Source organism: Balaenoptera acutorostrata, chromosome 17 (genome assembly GCF_949987535.1).
Source record: "Balaenoptera acutorostrata chromosome 17, mBalAcu1.1, whole genome shotgun sequence".
Taxonomy (NCBI): domain Eukaryota; kingdom Metazoa; phylum Chordata; class Mammalia; order Artiodactyla; family Balaenopteridae; genus Balaenoptera; species Balaenoptera acutorostrata.
Window position 1 is genome coordinate 12,355,488 of NC_080080.1, and position 18,480 is coordinate 12,373,967.

An 18,480-nucleotide genomic window follows, 5' to 3' on the forward strand; every position below is an offset into this window, starting at 1 on the left:
TTTATTTCCTCCTCAAACTGACCCTCGTGGCTACTTAGCCTAGTTTACAGGTGAAAAGACTGAAGAACAAGGAGATGAACTGGCTTACGTAAAGATTATCAACCCACGTCTCCATAACAAGTTCAGGTGTGGAAAGAAAAGGCATCAGAATTTCATTGGCTGAGCCACCCTTCTAAAGGCAGGAGAGAAAGACTGGAACGTGGCAACAATTCAAGGTGAGAAGTGCCACCCTATGAAGACAGAAGGGAGGTGATCTGAAAGCCGGTGGCTTAGCTGGAGAACAACTCAGCATCCTTTCTGTTTTCAGGAGTCCCAGAAAGTAAACAGCAGAAGCCCAGCTACAAAGACAATGGCAGCAGAAGAACCCACCTGGCCATCATGGGGATGGGATCAAAGATCAGGCTGATGAACCATGGATTCCTTGTCACTGAATGAAGTGCCTGAAATGCATGGTTACATCACTGTCAGTGATGGGTTTCAAGTAACATATAGAGGAAAAATGGGGTAGAGGGGACAGGTAGTGATTTACTAGAGCTGTATCAGAGACTCACAGGAACAAGAGGCTTAGAGAACAAGATCATAGCAGTCTGGATGATTAAAGAAGAGGAAGCTCAACAGTGATCTTAGAGGAAAAAGGAAGAATGCAGCTGAATACCACCATCAAAGTTGACCTAGTCGTATTTAATTCTAAGTGACCATTTAGCCTTAAAATCTCAGAAGCAAGAGTCATATAGCCAGGATTCCAAATCTGAGAAGCAAGGTCCCAATGGGCCAAGCCCTGGACATTTGCTCAGCTCTGGTGACCTAGGGATGAGGGGTGAGTCTATACTCTCTGACATCTGTGGTGGGTGGAGGGCACTTCTCTCCAAGACTACAAAAAAGAGATTCTGTACCAACAGAGGAGGAGGTTGGATGCTGGACAGCTCCCTAAATGGAAGTCTAAGAGAGCTCACCACATGTAAGGTTGATATGCATCCTTATAAATCCAATGATTCTTCCAAAGTGCCCTAGAAAATGTGGAGCACTCTAGCATTCATGGTCAATATCGATAGTATCTATAATTTAATGAGTACCTAGTATGGATTGAGCAAGGCAGTAAGTTATTATCTTACACATATTATCACATTTGATTTTCACAACAGCCCTGCAATGGTTTTTATTAATTCTGTTTCACAGAAGAGGGACCTGAGACTCAGAAAGACAAGACAACTTTTCCAGGGTTACACAGTTTACAGTTAGAATTACAACCCAGATCTAGACATCTATGCAAAACCGCAGCTCCTCAAACTACCTGATACCGTGATCTCCTGACTAGACCAGGTAACCATGTATTTCCAGAGCAAGAGAACTTTGATGGAGGAGGAATGAAGAATCCATGGCAACCAAGTTGGAGAAGACACTGTTGATAAGAGTTTGAACAAAATGAGCATCTGACATCATCCCCCAAAATGAGAGGGAAGTAATAAACTACTGGGATAGTTCCATCAGTACATTATTTCCAATGTGTATGTTTTATTATTTGATTCAAACAATAAATAGGCAAGTGTGTGTTGAGCAAGACACTGTATTGTTAGGTCCTATGGAGGATGAAAGAACGTGTAAGCCAACAGGTTTCTCTGTTTTCATTCAAACACCTTGAAATCTCATTCTCTTCCTATATGCTTAACAAGGTAACTAGCAATTTGAATTATTTTGGTTCAGATATGAAGTGACAAGGGTCCCAGGGAAGGAGACTCAGGGCAGTTTCACAAAATAATTAACATCTGAGCTCTCCACTGAACGTTAGGTTTGAACAAGTGAAATAGAGATAGGAAGGCATACCTAGAAGAGATAATGGTAAATGCAAAGGCAGAGAGAGATTGTTCCAGCTAGAGCTGAGAGTTGATAATATTATGGATTGAGAGAATTATAAAGCAGGTTGAAATAGGTATTTGCGGAGATTTTGAATCTGAGGTAAAGGAGCTTGACATTTATAGTAAAAGCGAAGGGACTCTGAGGGAGGTATTTGAACTAGTCAGGGACATGTCCAGCACCAACTATAGTGCTCGGAACCTATCAGATATTTGATACATGTTTACTAAGTGAGGGAATGAATGAATGCTGTGTATAGGATGTGCTGACAAGAGAAAAAAATCAAGAACACCAATTAGGATCCTATCACAATAGCAGCCTAGATAATATAGGTAGAAATAGAAAAGCTCTAGAAAGCTTGGAAGCAATGAAAAAGACATCATAAAAGGAAAAAAGAGCTATTCTAATTCCAGCATTATTTCCTACAGAGTTTACACCAAGAACAGAAGGGAAAAAAATCTTCAAATAACCTCCAAATTCAAGAACCCATAATTCTACCAGCAGAGCTAAAGATGTCTATGCATATCTCTGGAAGTCCAGCGATTGAGTCAGGAGAAGAAAAGGAAAAGCAGAATTTTTAAAGACAGAAAGTAAAAATATAAAAACTAACACATGCTAAATTTTAAAGCTAATGTTTCACCTTTTTGTTAACTGGGTAGTTGATATTCAACTTACCTGTGGTGAATAAACAAACACAGAAAGACAGGTCTTATTAGGCCCATTTTGCTGATGGGAAAACTGAGGCTCAGAGACTTGACTCCAGGAAAACTGATTCTAAATCCTGGTTGTTTTCTTTTTTTTCTATTTTCCCATATGGAAAAAGAAGAGAGGAGATGAAGAGAAAGAGAAATAGAGAGAAAGAGTCAATCCTAAGACGTCTCATTGGTAGATGCCTCAGAAAATACATGGTGGGGCTGTACCACAGTGGGGACCCATGTTTGAACCTATGCTAAACTTTTCTCTTTGCCATAGGTATGGATAACCACCTACTTACCTAGGAGAGTTAGCAGTGAGTGATAATCATTTTCTCTCCTGAGAGTTAGTAATTTTGCTTTTTTAATGCAAAGAGACTTCATGTATGTAGTTGGTATTTTTTTAACAAGTCTGTGTTGGGTCAATAAACATCCACCTTCTCCATTTCTCCTCCTTGCATCATTCAGTCATCAAATTCCAGCAGATGCCAGGGAGCTGTCACCCAAGCCAATAAGCCCCAGAATGACATAAAGCTACAGTCATTCTCATCAAACAAGATCTTACCACTGGGAACAAGTCCCATAGCTTCAGCAATTTGGTTTCTTGGGAAGAGACAAAAAATGCTAAGTTTCTCTCCCTGGAAGGATCAGAAACCTGGGAGAAGTCATAGATGGTGTATTCTTTATGCTCAGCACCCTTCTTCATGATACAGGACTGACCAAGGGGATGACAGAGATTTCGTAAAAGCTTTACGAGACCCAGTGAAGTACAAAGGCTCTGAGCCACAGTCGCCTTCACAAAGACCAGCTGCTGCCATCACCTCTCTAATAAAGTTTCAATAGAAAGGTTGTCCAGATTCCTTTCTGTGTCTACCAGGTCTTGGGAGGCCCCAACAAGTTATGCATCTTCATTATGATTCATTCAGACTCACCAAGTTCTTCCAACAAGCAAGAAATGATCCAGAGTTAGCCTCTATCATAACTAGTGACTTAGAAATTGTTGCCTGAAAAACGTGCTTGAGTTTAAAGCCACAAACAGCTGCTTACACCCCACTAAAAGCTCACAAATTTGACACCTCTTTACCCGTGGCTTTTCTCCAATTCTCTGCCAACACCACCTCCTAGCCTTGCTCCCTAAGAAAAATGGCTTATTTCTGAAACCAGAATCCAGCTCTGGGATGTATGTAAACTCTTACAGACAGGAGCTGCCCAAGAGTATGGAACAGTGAACTGATACACAAAAGATGGGTTAAGATCGTGCCGGGACATTGCTCCCCACAGCCCTCTTGGGTAGCTGAAGCCCCCAGGGGAGTCGGTCCCCAGTAGATTCTTCTCTTTGCCCTCTGTCATTTCTTGTGTGTGCCTAAATTATCCTTTCTTATATGTGCCAAAAAGTGGTTTTTTTTTTTTTAGATTGGGAAGGGTTGTAATAGATTATTTGAGGAAGAACTCGGTAAAGTCTTTTTCAAGGACAACTAGGCAGTATTTATCAAAAGCCTCAAAAAGTGCATGCCCCTTAAACCAGAAATGCCACTACTGGATTTATTCTATTATAACAATTAGGCATGAAAATGTACAAGTATAAGGATGTTCATTACAGTGTCATTTATAATGAAGGAGCCTTAGAAACAACCCACATATCTACAAACAGGGGATTTGTTACGAACAATGAGGTATAGTCATACTATGTAATATTCAGCAGTCATTCAAAATGGTATAAAAAATCTTTTCATTGATCTGGCAGTATTACCTCCACTTTACTATTGAGGAAACTGATGAAAGGCTACAGAGAGAAGAATAGATTTCCCAAGGTCACACAGCTTGTTCATGGTGGGGAATGGGATTCAGATCCAGGCAGTATGGCTCTTGAAGCTCTAACTACTAAGCTCTACTCCCAAAGGACAGAAACACGAGAAGGAGGTTTATCCCTATTTGGGTCAAAGTGTTGAATCAAGAAACAGAATAACACTGGAGGCCAACCTGATGGTGGTAGAAGGATTAAAAGGGAAGCTACCCTCTCCAAATGGAAAGTCAAATCTCCCAGGGACATGGATGCTGGCCTGTCCTTCACCACCCTGCCACCCCCAAGACTCTCCAACCAATGCTAACTTTGGGCAATCTGCCTTCCATTTTATTCCTTAGCAACATCAAGAGGAAGCCTAGATCTCCCTATGAGATGTGTCTATTTGGCCCATCTGATACACATTGCTGACCCAGAAATAGAGAGAGGTGCTAAGGTTACAAGGCTAAGGTGCTCCCAGCCTCCTGGTAAACATACCAAGAGACCAAATTATGGACTGAGGCAGACATGTGAACAAGGGTCTGCAGAGCAGAGAGGAGGGCCACGGCAAACAAAGCCCATGGACACTTACCTCTCTGTCACAGGCCAGCAGGCATCAATCCCAGCATGTTTTCAGGCTTCTTGCCACTGATCTGGAAGTGGGAAGTAGTTGGTCTTACCACTGAAACAAGCTAAGATGTTTGAGGCAAGAATCTCTTAGGGGATCCCCTGAGACCACAGATAGATATCCCCTGTGGTCATCATCAGCTATTCCTCTTTCTCCTTGACAGTCAGAACAGTGACAATAGCCAAAATGGCTGAAAGGAATCAAATAAACCTGAACCACAGACCAAGGCTGCCTTAAGACCCAGTACAACAGAGTTTCCCCCCTCACTCTATGCATCACCTCTCCTAAAAGCTCTTTCACCTGGATCTGTATGCCCAAACACACACACACATGACCCACTCACATCCAGTCAAACACATCCACTCATGCATGAGCACAGATTCTCCTGCAGCAAATATTATTTTAAAATATTTGAGGCCAGTGACCTGCAGGTCTGTTGAATTTGAATTACTGCCGCAGTAATTTTCCTTTCAAGCCAAGATCAGATGCTGTGTCACTGAGTAAGAATCACATGTGGATGGTGTCAAATTGAGCCCAGCGTTCAATTGATCCGTAATCGTGTTCGCTAAGAGCATTTAGCCTTCCGGCTCCAGCCTCTCTGATGTCTGTCTCAGAATTGTGTCAGGAGCTAATGGCAGAAAAAGAGCCAGTGTCATTCAGCTTAATTGGGCAATCATTAGGACTTCCTCCAATAAAGGAAGTAAGCAGGGGAGCTGCAGCTGACCTCCCTGGGGCTGTCCAGGGGTCTTGTGCCCTTACACAGGATAAATTACCTTAACACAGGATAAATACATCTGAAGTTGCCCAACTTCCCAGCCTGATCTAATTAGTAAACACCTTCAAGGGGATCAAGTGCCGCACGCGGCACAGGTGGGCAAATAAATATTTAAAGGGCACATCTGTGTGGGTGGAACAGGGAGAGGAAAACAGATTAGAAACAGATATGAGTTAACTTTGGGAGCTAGCTCTGTTGTGTAATTGCCCTTGACCTTGCCCCCACACTGGTCAAACTTGCTCCTTCTCCAGGGTTTCAATGGGACCTGACTCCCCAGATACTCAGTCACCCAGTCTCCAGAAAGAACTATCCCAAAACACGAACTCAACCTGATCTAACCCTGGTCACTCAATACCACCATTGTTTTGGAAGTAAGAATTGAATAAAATCTATTTCAGGGTCCGGAATGGAACAGTGCTATTCAGCAAACTCTTATGAACAAGCAAGTGATTGCTAAAATTGTTGTTGTTAATCCAGCAGTGATTTAAGCTAAAGGACGAACTCTCCCAGGATGGCATTTCAGGTAACACCGGTAGTTATCAACTGCACCTCTGCAGAAGATCAGCCCCGCTACACAATTCCTGACTCTTCATGCTTTTTCAGTGGCTTGTGGCCAATTATCACAGAGCTCCCTACCACACCGTGCTAGAACAGCAACTAATGAGACCTCCCGGGTTACACAAAAGCTTTCAAAGAATCAAAGTACATGGCTCACAAATGAACTATAATCAGCTCCACCTCCACTGTCAACATTGTGGAACACCAGAAACATTTTCATAACTGGATTTAAGCCTAAGAGCCATCCTTGGAACTGAAGTTCAGTTCTCTCGAGTGGATCATCTGGGTAGACCAATATAAGCTTCTTAATACATTTTATTTGCCTTGTCGGAGGGGGAGGGTGGAGAATACCATTCACGGAGTACCTGCTGCATGCCAGGCACGACGCTGGGTGCTGTCCGTTCTTTCTCTCACTTAATCCTCATGACACACCTGCAAACTAGGTGTTACTATCCTCATCTCACAGAGGAAGCTGAGGCTTCAGTACCTCAATGGGCTACATACACTCCAGTCTTTTGTTTTGTCTTTGTTGTTTGTTGGCTTGGTTTTGGTTTTGCTGTGGTGCCGTGTGTACACTGACCATTCATTCAGCAAAATTATAAAATCCTTGAAGGCAAGAACCTCATTGGTCCTCTTCCCACTAGACTTGTGACACACAGCTCAGTGCTGAACCCATATTCATTCATACATTCATACATTCAACACGTATTTATCAGACACTAGGAACAGAGCAGTAAGAATAAAAACAGTACCTATTATTACAAAGGTTATATTTTAGCAGACAGAGACAATCAATCAAGCAATAAGCAACTAAGGAAGGAAGGAAGGAAGGAAAGAAGGGAGGGAGGGAGGGAAAGAAAGGAAGAAAGAAAAAAGGGAGGAAGTTATTTATCCAAAAGTGGTAAATGTCATGTAGGGAACTGGGATTAAAAGATGTAATGGAGAGAGGCAGGTGGTACCATGGATTGGACACTCAGGACAGGATTCTTGAAGGAGGTGACCTTTAAGCTGAGATCTGAATGACAAGAAAGAGGAAGTCATAGAAGACCAAAGCGTAGAGATTGCAGTCAAAGAGACCTCAAAAGCCCTGAAGTGGATGGGAGATCTAAGAACACAAAGAACTGGGGGAAAGAAAAGAGGCCAGTATGGCTTGAGCAGGTGAATGAGTGAGGGGGAGAGTTACACAAGATGATGTCAAAGAGATGGGTAGGAGCCAGATGAAACAGGGCTTTGTAAGTCAGGGTAAGCCTCATTCATCAAATATTTGTTGAATGAATAAATGCACAGGTCTTGGAGCACTATAGGAATGTACAATAAATACCAACTGCCTTTCAGGAATTTACGGTTTGTCAGAAAGAGAAAGAAATCTACATCCATTCATCCAAGAAGTATTTACCGATGCCCTAGAGTGTGCCAGACACTGTGGCAGACAGAGGCGGTACCAGAATGGATAAGCCATGTTCCTTGCTTTCAACCCGCACATGGCATTAAGGAAAGATACAAGACCACAGTACAGAGCAGCAAGTTCTTTAATTTGAGGAAACGCTACATGAGCACATGGAAATCAACCATCTAACCCCGGGAAAAGTCAAGGAAAAAGCTAAGACAGCATATGAATTACAGCCAAGATGAAGAGTTGAGAGGATGAGTGGTCGCTGTAGGCTGGAAAGGTCACGGAAAATTCCCAGAGAGAAAACTGGACTTGAGCTGGATCTTTGGGAATGAGTAGAACTTGGATGGAAGCAGGAGGGGCTCCCGGTTGAAGAACAAATGGGCACAGGTTTGAATCAAAGGTCAACACCTTGGTGGGACATTTGAAGCGCCCCACAGCATCTGTTGCTCCTAACCTACACCTTCTCTGCACGCACGCACACACACACACACACACACACACACACACACACACACACTTACCCCTCCTGCTCATCCGCCCTCCCTGCTGAAACACAGATGGAACGATCTGCTAATCATTCCCCAAATTGCTTAGCATCTTAGTCACTCTGAAATGAAAGTCTGATCCCCATTCCAACTAAGAAGACCATGTACAGATTCCTGATGGTTGAATATCCCGTGGGTAGGAGACTCCTAATATAACCATGTGTTTCACTTTGGGACAGTTCTTTCTCTCGGCAAAGAGATCCGTCCTTAAATGTAATGGAAGTGTGCTTCCTTGATGCGGCCATTCCTTGATTCTTTTTTTTTTTTAATTAATTAATTAATTTTTGGCTGCGTTGGGTCTTCGTTGCTGCGCGTGGGCTTTCTCTAGTTGCGGTGAGCCGGGGCTACTCTTCATTGGCGTGCATGGGCTTCTCATTGCGGTGTCTTCTCCTGTTGTGGAGCATGGGCTATAGGCACACGGGCTTCAGTAGTTGTGGCACACGGGCTTCAGTAGTTGTGGCTCGTGGGCTCAGTAGTTGTGGCTCACGGGCTTAGTTGCTCCACGGCATGTGGGATCTTCTTGGACCAGGGATCGAACCCGTGTCCACTACATTGGCAGGTGGATTCTTAATCACTGTGCCACCAGGGAAGTCCTGCATTCCTTGATTCTAATTTTAATCTCAGAAGTATTTTTGGTCACCTAAAAATGCTGGGTAAAAATCAATATTGAAACCATAGGAGCATACAAGAGTAAGCATTAATCTTTCACTTGTGAATATAGGGGTTGCCCAGAAGGGCTGTGTTGCATGCTGCAGGGTGGTGAGGGTGGCTCTCTTCCACATGTTTTTCATCCTCTTCTGGGACCAGTGGGCCAACCGGGATTTTGTTATGGTGGTGATAACAGAAGTACAGAAGAGTGAGTCCCCTAGAGGCACTCTAACTTCTGCCTATGTTTCATTGGTCAAAACAAGTTACGCATCCAAACCCAAGTACAAAGATAGTGCTCAAGAGAACATACACTCTGCCCACCATAAGGTGATGGCAAGAATAGATGCAATGGGATAAAAGTTGCAATCACAGAAGTTATAAAGAATCCATCCCACTTCTCCCACTAATGTCAATTCTCAGAAGGTATAGCATATGTTCCTACAAATATCCTTACTTTCCACTTGGTACGTCCTCAGAAACCTTCTGATCCCGACCTGTAGACATTCTAGTGTGTTAATATCTCTAGCTAATGTTGATGGTGATCAGATGTGGTCATGGTACTGTCTTCCAGCGTGGATTTGCCAGTGCAGGAGAGTGGGTGCATCTGTAAGGATTTGACGCCTAACAATACACTCCCAAAGCTAGCTCATTCTTGTGGAGGTCAGCGAGGCAATTCTTCCAGTCTGGGCTGGGTGTGGTTGAACTCCTCTGGGCTCACTCATGTATCTGCAATCAGCTGGCAGATTGGCTAGAGGTTGGTTGGTCCAGGTTGGTTGGCTATGACACCTGGGGTCTCTTTTACATTGCCTGCCTTCCTCCCAAAGGATAACCAGGACTTATTCACATGCCCATATCAGAGTTCCAAGAGTTCCAGAATGCAGGCAGCATGCTTGAGGAATCTGTTCCAGATGGCACATGGCTTTTGCCACATTCTATTGGCCAAAGCAAATCACGGGGCCCACACAAAATCAAGAAGTAGGGAAACAGACTTTACCTAATATGGGAAAAGTTGCAAAGTACTTTGGCCATGTTTGCAATTTCCCCTTACAGGGGTCCTCTATACCATATGTCCATGAATGCATTAAATGTAGCCAAGCTTACCTTAGGTTTTGGTCTACACGGCACTATTGACTTACAGAGTTAGAAGTCAGTTAGCAAGTTCAGACTTTGAGTCATGAACTGTTGTCAAGTAAATTCATATTACATTTGTATTTATGCTGTTGATCTGAACCAAAGTATAATCCTTTGTATTCAATTTCATCTCCTTTGCTTCAGCCAGCTTTGATCCTTCCATAGCCATTCTTGTAACAATCCTCTGTATAACTTTTTAAAGAACTTGCCAAATTCTGAACAATATCGTCATGTATTCCCTTACCATATCTGGCGTAAGCAACAGTTGTTATCTTAACAATTGGTTCTAACAACAAGTTAAAGACGGGGGTGATCACATTTTCTAATCTTGCTGTATATTCAATGGCAACCATCATACTGGCTGGCCACACAGCTGGTCCTTGGTTACCACATGAAGTCACACAAGGATGAATCAACATTCAATATAACACAATTCCAATGGTTAATCAGTGGCTCTTCAATTATTTTTTCAGTAGAGTCCTTTTTTTAAAAGATGAACTATTATATGAAAATCCAACTTGAAAAACAGATAAACATGGGCTACTTTAGCTAGAAGAGGGCACATTCTTGAAGCTCTTCCTACTCAACTTCTTCACCTCCATCTCCATCTCCCTTAAGGGATCTGAGGCCTCCTTGGAACAAAATTTGAAAACCACTGGATGAAACCAGTGTTTTTGAAATTTGACAAACATGACCCTCAATAAGTAATGTATTTTACACAGTGACCCAGAACACATGCACACATAGATCACTAAGTCAACTGTTTCTCAAGACAACTTCACCCTCAGTGCAATGTATTCTATGTTTTCTATTCCTTTCATTTCACTTTTAGAATATTGATCATCAACTACCGTATTGATTTTACAACCCACTAAACAGATCATGTCCCACAGTTAGAAGCCATTGGACTTAGTGACTTCTTAAAGAGATCTTTCAATGTTGAAACTCTATGGGTCTATTGTTCTAAAGCTTTCATACCCTCAATGTCCACTGTTTTTTTCCTCAGGGATGAGGAGAGGCTGGTGATGGGCACCACCAGAAAGAGCAGAAGTTAAGTTCTAGAGAAGCCATAATAATGCTCCCAAGAGTAAAGGAGACCACGTGCCCTCATGGACACTAATAAAATCAGTAGATGAGCTTGTGAGAAGAGTTTACTCTGGAGTCTGACTTACTGGAGTTAAATCCCCAGTTGTGCCAGCCTGGGTTATTTGGGCTTACTTAATCTCAATGATTACCTCCTCTGATATTTAGGTCTAATAATGCATTTAACACAGCCAGGTACACAGTGAGTGCTCAGAGTTCCCTAATATTAATAAGGGAGTAGATGGCTATTTTTTTCAAAGGAGTGGGTTCGATAACCAAGACAAAATGTGGATTGATCTCTCTCCCTCCCCCATTTTTTTTTTTTAATTAATTAATTAATTTATTTATTTTTGGCTGTGTCGGGTCCTCGTTTCTGCGCGAGGGCTTTCTCTAGTTGCAGTGAGTGGGGGCCACTCTTCATCGCGGTGCGCGGGCCTCTCACTGTCGCGGCCTCTCTTGTCGCGGAGCATGGGCTCCAGACGCGCAGGCTCAGTAGTTGTGGCCCACGGGCCCAGCTACCCCGCGGCATGTGGGATCCTCCCAGACCAGGGCTCGAACCCGTGTCCCCTGCACCGGCAGGCAGACTCCGAACCACTGCGCCACCAGGGAAGCCCCCTCCCCCATTTTAATAGTCAGAGGGATCTCTGTTCAAATTTTTGCTCTGCCACGTAAGAGTTGTGGTCTCAACAGTGGTCTTGGTTGACTCACACTTTCTGAGCTTCAAGATCCTCAGCTGTGAAATGGGAATAACAAAACCTATCTGACAGAGTTGCTATGAGGATAGTTGAAATAATGAATGTAAAACAACTGGCACAGTGTAAGAGCTCAATAAAAAGGAAAGAGACACAGAGAGAGAGAGACAGAGACAGAGAAACAGAGACAGAGAGAGACACAGAAGGAGAGAGAGAGAGAAACACCCTGACAATATCTGGCCAAAGAAAGGTACTTTGAAAAGCAACTGTTCATATTTTGAAAATGATTGAAGAACATTCCAAGTTGTGTAAGAAACATCCAACCACAACCAAATCATATTGGTTTTCTTAGCTATGATTTAGTGCTCTAAAATGCAGAGTCCTACCAAAAACTGCCAGCAACATGCAGTCATAAAATTCATCAGTCTTTAGGGTGTGTGTGAATGTGTGTGTGTGTGTGTGTGTGTGAGAGAGAGAGAGAGACATCTCTTTGTCTCAGCAAACACAACTGTCTCCTGTGTGCCACGAAATATGTTGGGGTCACATGATAATTAAGGCAAGTCCCTACCATCAGGAAACCTATAATCAATCGATATCTCAACCTCAATTCTTTTTTTACTGAGCACTTTCTATGTAGCAGGCACTGGGCCAGGTACTTTACAGACATCCTTTTACCTAATCCTCAGAGCAACCTGGTCACATAGGATTTGTTATTCTCATGTCACAGTCAAGAATCCCAAGCCCACATAACTATTAAGATGCAGAGAAGAGTGAGTTTCCCTAGATTCCATACATGTTGAAGCAGGAGAAGGCGTAAGCTGCAAACAAACATCTGATGAGATACTTTTGACTCGTAAGCTGTGTTCTGTCTCCAGTGCAATGCTGGAAGAGGAGCATTTCAAAGACAAAGAATGGAAGCATGAAGCATTTAGCAAGAGTAAATTGTCGGAACTGCTGGCAGCAGATAGGCCACGAGCATCAGGCCAGCAACCCGGGGTGTCTCTGATGTTTCTGGGAATAGAGGTTTATCTTAAATCTAAAAAAAAAAAAAGAGGCAGAGCAAGAATGTGAACCCAGATCTCTCTGACTCTTAGAGCCTAAATCCTCTGTAACATCCCAATTCTACTCCCATGGAGTCATAGATGTAGATATAAAGATCACGAGATGTAACATAAAATACCAACTGCACGGCACTTCTATGCGCCTATCCTAAGTATAGGGTAGTGGTTAAGAATATGAGCTTCAGACTTGGCCAGACCTGGCCTCACATTCTTGCTCTACCACTTAATAACTCTAAAGTTCAAGAGAGAGAGAAAGTCAGATGGATACATCATATAGTAGAAAGTTTATGTAAATGCACACATACACATATACACACTCACAATAGATTCAGTGCGGAAGGGTACCTTAGAGAACATCCAATGCAGTGTCCTTACTTTGCAGTTGAGAAAGCCAACACTGGGTGGAAGGAAGAGCACCAGGGAGGGAGCACCGGGGGCATCAGACCCCCCACTCCGGTGCTCTTTCCAGAGCCACACCCCAGTCGACCTCCCTCTATAAATGTGCTCAAGTTTTCAAATGGTGACTCCCCAAATCAAAGGAAATGGCCGCCCCAGATAAAGCAGATCTTTGCAGAGGAAGAATGTCCATCGCATTCTGAGATTTTCCTCTATCTGCCCATTTGCAGAGGTCACAAGGAGGGCAGGGGAATGATCTCATGACGTGACTCCTGGGTCTCCACACCCAAGAATGCAGGAAGGTTTAAATACATCAGACTGCAGGCAAGAATGCAGACAGGCTCCCCGACATGTTCTGTGCTTTTTGTTTTTTTCCCTGATGGATACCATCAGCTGTCCTGTTGCTAAGAGACGGGAGTGGGTGGGAAAGGCCAACGGCCATATTTTTCAAATTTATCTACAAAACCGGTTGTGCCTCTGCTCTCTCCAGGGATTCGGCTTTCTTAAGAACAGGATATTACAACCCGACGGACGGAGAGAATGAGAGGACATTTTTTCGAGAAATGGACGGAGCTTTTCCTGGACCTTCAATGTCATCCAGCAGAGTCCTGGGAGCTGCCAATTACGGGTCTGATGCAATGTTTGGGAAAGAGCCGCAGAGTACACATGACTCAACAAAATATTCTGATTTGCATTCCTGTCTCTTGGGAAGTTGCACTTATCAGCACCAACAAGTGCTGCGGGGTCGGTAAGAGCTCTGGGCTGAGTTTGTCATCGGAGAAAATTAAAGGAATTAAAAAGACAAGAAGAGGTTGTGGGGAGGTGAGTATTTGAATCACTCTGGGACTTTCCTTTTTGGTTACATTCCAATCGGACAGACCCAAACCTGGCAGACTTATTCTATTGCTCAATGTCAAAAACATTCGACTGGAATGCAGGACATGTGAACTTGGACACCCCCTGCAGCTTCCCTGTGTGGTCCAGCAGGCTGCATCCACTCTAAGCACACCGGTCAGCAGAGCAGAGGCAGAGCCCAGGGCACATTTCATGTAAAAAAGGCAGGGACCCGAAAGGTAAGCTCTCAACAGCATTCCTCCCCCTAGGCCTTTGTACCGACTCACAATACACTCTGATGAGCCCAGCAGAGATGGAAAAGGAGCCCTTGGGACCAGGTTGGCAGATTTTTTGGTCCTTAGAAGAAAGCAAGAATGTGAATTAACTTCCTCCTTCTCTGGGTTTGTACTTGGCCATATGAGCCCGAAAAAAACAAAAAAAGCAAAAACAAAAACAAAACAAAAAAATCTGCTACGATCGCTTATTGCCAAAGAACTCTAAGAGAAACATATAAGGACATCTAATTCCCCATTCTGCCCCCTGCCCGTGGACCCCTCCCACCTTGGCTTAAATAGTCAAGGTAACAATCCTTGTCACACGAGTATAAATGAGAATGTAACTCAGTGTACCCAGAAAACCCATTTAGACTTTGCAGCATGTTCCAGCGCTCAGTGCCCCAGCCGCTTGGCAGAACCTTCCGACTAACTATATACAAATCACAGCAGCCTCCTTTCCACCTCTAAAACCAGTACAGAAAAAAGGGAAGGCGTCACAAGCTATGTGCCATCAGCAACAGAGAACAACGGAGTTGGGTGCAGGGTGCAGTGTGTGAGGGTCAGGGATACACAGGTTCTAGAAAATAAAAACACGTAACCTAAATCAAGTGCTTACTGTGAAAAGGCAGATGGCAAGAACTTGATGGCTGTATCCTATTTAATTTTCACAACAACCAATGAGGTATCTACAATACCTTTTCAGATTTGCCACTCCCTAGGACAGACTAGTCCAAATAGCCTTGGAAGTCCCCACTACACAGAAGGTGAAAACTTACTGCTAAAGAGGGGTGATTATCCAGGCCAGCTGTCACAGATGATGCAATCTTTCACATAGGACAGCAATTAGCTGAAATAAATCCCACACCACTGTTACCCTCAATCCCTAATTGCCCATCTGGGTTTGTGGTTTTTGTCAACCAAAAAGACACTTGGAGTAGCAAGTGAAAGGGCTGTTCAAAGAAGATTTTAGAATGAAGTGAAGCGTCTCTTTTTGGAAGACTGACAGGTGGGCAAGATACCAGGCAGCCAGCCAAGCTGAGTGAGACTAAAGGCAGGATGTCCAGAATTGAGCTGGTTGCCCTTTAACCTCCGGAGCTGGGGAGAAGGAGGTGGAGGTGGGAGGGGTCAGGAGGTTGGACTGCAATAACACTGACCTCGGGACAGATCCCACTGCTGTTTTGGTTATGGTCTGACTGACGGTGTGACACGGACACTTTATTTCTGGAGGCATCAGAATGCAGGGGCCTGGGGACCAGCCACCATGTTTCTCCTACACAGTCTATAAAACTCATTGTGTAAAGTCATTTCCCCCTTGTGGGAAAAAAAAGGGTTGAACCAAATGATGGCATTCAAAGCCATGGTTATAATCTTTATTAAGGTATTCATGAGTTATCTATCACAAGATAAGGTTTGATCATATTGACATATCGTCAATAGATAAAACAATGAGTCACATTGATATCTAGATTTATATTTTGAGAAGGCAATAAGAGAGGGTTTCAAATTCTCCCTTGCTTTGTCCAGAACATAAAAACTAATGCCATTCTCACCATAGATGCCCGTTAAATAGAAAGATGCTTTGTCATGGGCGGAAGAGAATGGTGATCACTGCGAAGTTAAACTTTAATACCGTTTACTGAGGCTTTAGGAAAATGGCCAAAAGGAAGTGGTCAGCATCATATTCCTAGCACCCAGCACAGTGCAAATCACGTAGCAGTTGCTGAGTAAATCTTTGTTGAGTAAATCGGTGGCTCAAAGGAACTCAATTAGATAGAGTAAAAGGAGATCTTTCTCCAATGAATATTTGGGATTTTGTTCATTTAGGACAACTTGAGCCAGTCAATCCGTCCAGGCCATGACTTTCATCCCCACAATCTTGCCCCCTCATCCTATATTTCCTAGGTTGGTTAATGGTGCTTCCCCTCTACGAAATGCTCTTCCCCCACACTGGCCCGGCAAACTCCTATTCCTACTTTGAAAACCTTCTCAAATATTCCCTCTGCTGAAAGCCTGTTCCTGCTGCAGCTCTAAGGACAACTGATGGCTTCCTCTTTTATCTGCACTTTGATACATAGCACAGAGCACACTGCCTGGCAAACAGAACCACCTCAGTACATTTTGATTAATAAGCAAATGAATAAATAAATGGTCAGCAAGAATACAGACAACTGAAGTAAATCAGTCTACAGCAATTAGATTCCTACCATGTATAAGGCACTGTGCCCCTGCCTTTAGTTGGAATCACATTTCACAGAAAATGTCTTGGAGGAGGCGGGTAGGGGAAAATCTAGAAAATGAAAATCCATGTAGCTTTTCTTGTACTCCCAACAACCCTCAGACTATTTGGATTGAGCCCAATTAATAACATTCTTTAAAACTGAGTATCCAAAAGGGACATTAACGCCAATATCACCCCTTAAATATTAACCATGTTAAAGTACAGTGTCCAACACCATCTCTGAAGGAATTCTACCCACTCTCAAAAGAAAAGACAAAGCAGAAGCAACTGCCTTCCTCCTCTGGAGACAGTATATGTTTTAAAATAATATTGGTCATTTTCACAAGTCCCTTTGACTCATGCAATTTGTCATCCAGACACATATTTCCTCCTGGGCCTGTCCCATTTCCCCTTGGATGGGGAAGGATCATTCTAGCCAAAGGGGCCAAGTCCTTCAGGAGACAGATCTGGTCTAGGGTAGTAACCTCCAAAGCAGAAGCCCAAGGACCAGAGCTAGAAGTGGTAGCCATGCAGAAAAGTCAGAATATCAAGGGGCTTCCAGCCATTTCCAAATTCAGTGGACATCCACCCCACACAGAAAAGTTGTGGGGAAGCAACGGGGACAGTGGGACCTCTTCTTCCCTTTGCCAGCATTTTATTCTCTTCATGAAAGTTTTGTGAACATTCAGGTCACAGAACATTTGTGCTTCTGGTGAGGAAGTATATATGTCTGAATACATACATTTCAAATCCCCAGGAAAATGTCATGAAGGGCACACAGGAAACTTGTCACTGTGCTTTTCTCTGGAGGGATTGATGGGTGACCAAAAGGAATTTTTACTATCTACCCCAGATGCTCCTGCCTAGTTTTTTTTCAACACACTTATCAATTTTGAAATTTTAAAAAATTAATAAAGTTGTCAAAATGGGGATAAATGATCGGTTTGGGCCAGTTTGACCTCAAAGGCTTTCTTTCTCCCTGGCAGCTCTGAGTTTCTGTTCTGTATGATTTTCCCACCCTGGTCATGCAGCCTCTGGGGGCACAGATTCTCTTGCATTTCAACATTTACCAGATCTCTCCGGAGGGAATGGGGGGCTTACAGGGAAGAGAAGATGTTGGCTAAAACTGGTCCCAGCACCGGGTTGAGTCTTTCGTGATCTCATTTTGGTCCTCCTAAAACCTCCAGAACCTATGTACTACTGGCTGTATTCTGAGGATGAAATTCAGAGACTTCATTAACATGCTCCGGCCACACAATGACGGAGCAGGAATTAGAGCTCAGAACTGCCAGGCATCCCAGAGCCTGCTGCTGCGACGTGCTCCTCGCTCAGTTCTAATGACCACTGGCCCTCAGCTTCTCCTAGGGGTCCTGGCTGCCCAACGACATCTTCACTAGACCAGTCCTGGCCTCTCCACTCACCCACTCTCACATCAGAAGTCACTTTTTCCAGATGAGTTGAGAAGGAAAATGCAAAGCTCATGCATTTTACTACCCCTGGGGCTCCGGCGTGTGAAGTCAGTGTGATCAGCAACTTCTCACTACCAAATTACAAGGCTTATTCTTGGACTTCCTCATCGTTCATGGTATGATTTGAATGCCCAGGTTTCTCCTCCACCTGTCTGCTCCATAATAAGTTCACTCATGTCCAAAAAAAAAAAAAAAAGAAAAGAAAAAGAACAACTGGAGGACAGAGGAGACATGACCGGTATGAAAATGTTTGGGGGGTTTTAGTCAAAGTTGGTCCAGAATGAGTCAGCAGGGAGATGTGGATGACAGGAGAACAAATTTGAACTTTAGCAACATTAAAAGGGCTAAAGTGGCAAGAATGGAGAAAGTAATCAAGCTCCTTTATGTAGCACAAGGGCAAGTTTCTTGAGCCTCAGTTTCCTTGTTTGTGGAACGGAGCTCATGATAAAGA

The 18,480-nt window shown here is 43.5% G+C and overlaps 1 protein-coding gene across 9 annotated transcripts in view; it reads right to left on the minus strand.

Annotated features, from left to right (window-relative positions):
- The window catches only part of LOC103017685 (uncharacterized), a 383,445-nt gene that overhangs the window by 51,892 nt on the left and 313,073 nt on the right, over nt 1–18,480 (minus strand). The window contains exon 1 of one of the 9 annotated variants that reach the window (XR_009005790.1): nt 13,183–13,486. The exons of the other annotated variants lie outside the window; for them this stretch is intronic. The gene's annotated coding sequence lies outside the window, so the exon portion shown is untranslated. Of the gene's footprint in view, nt 1–13,182; nt 13,487–18,480 lie in introns of those variants that run through there. 9 annotated transcript variants of the gene reach the window in all.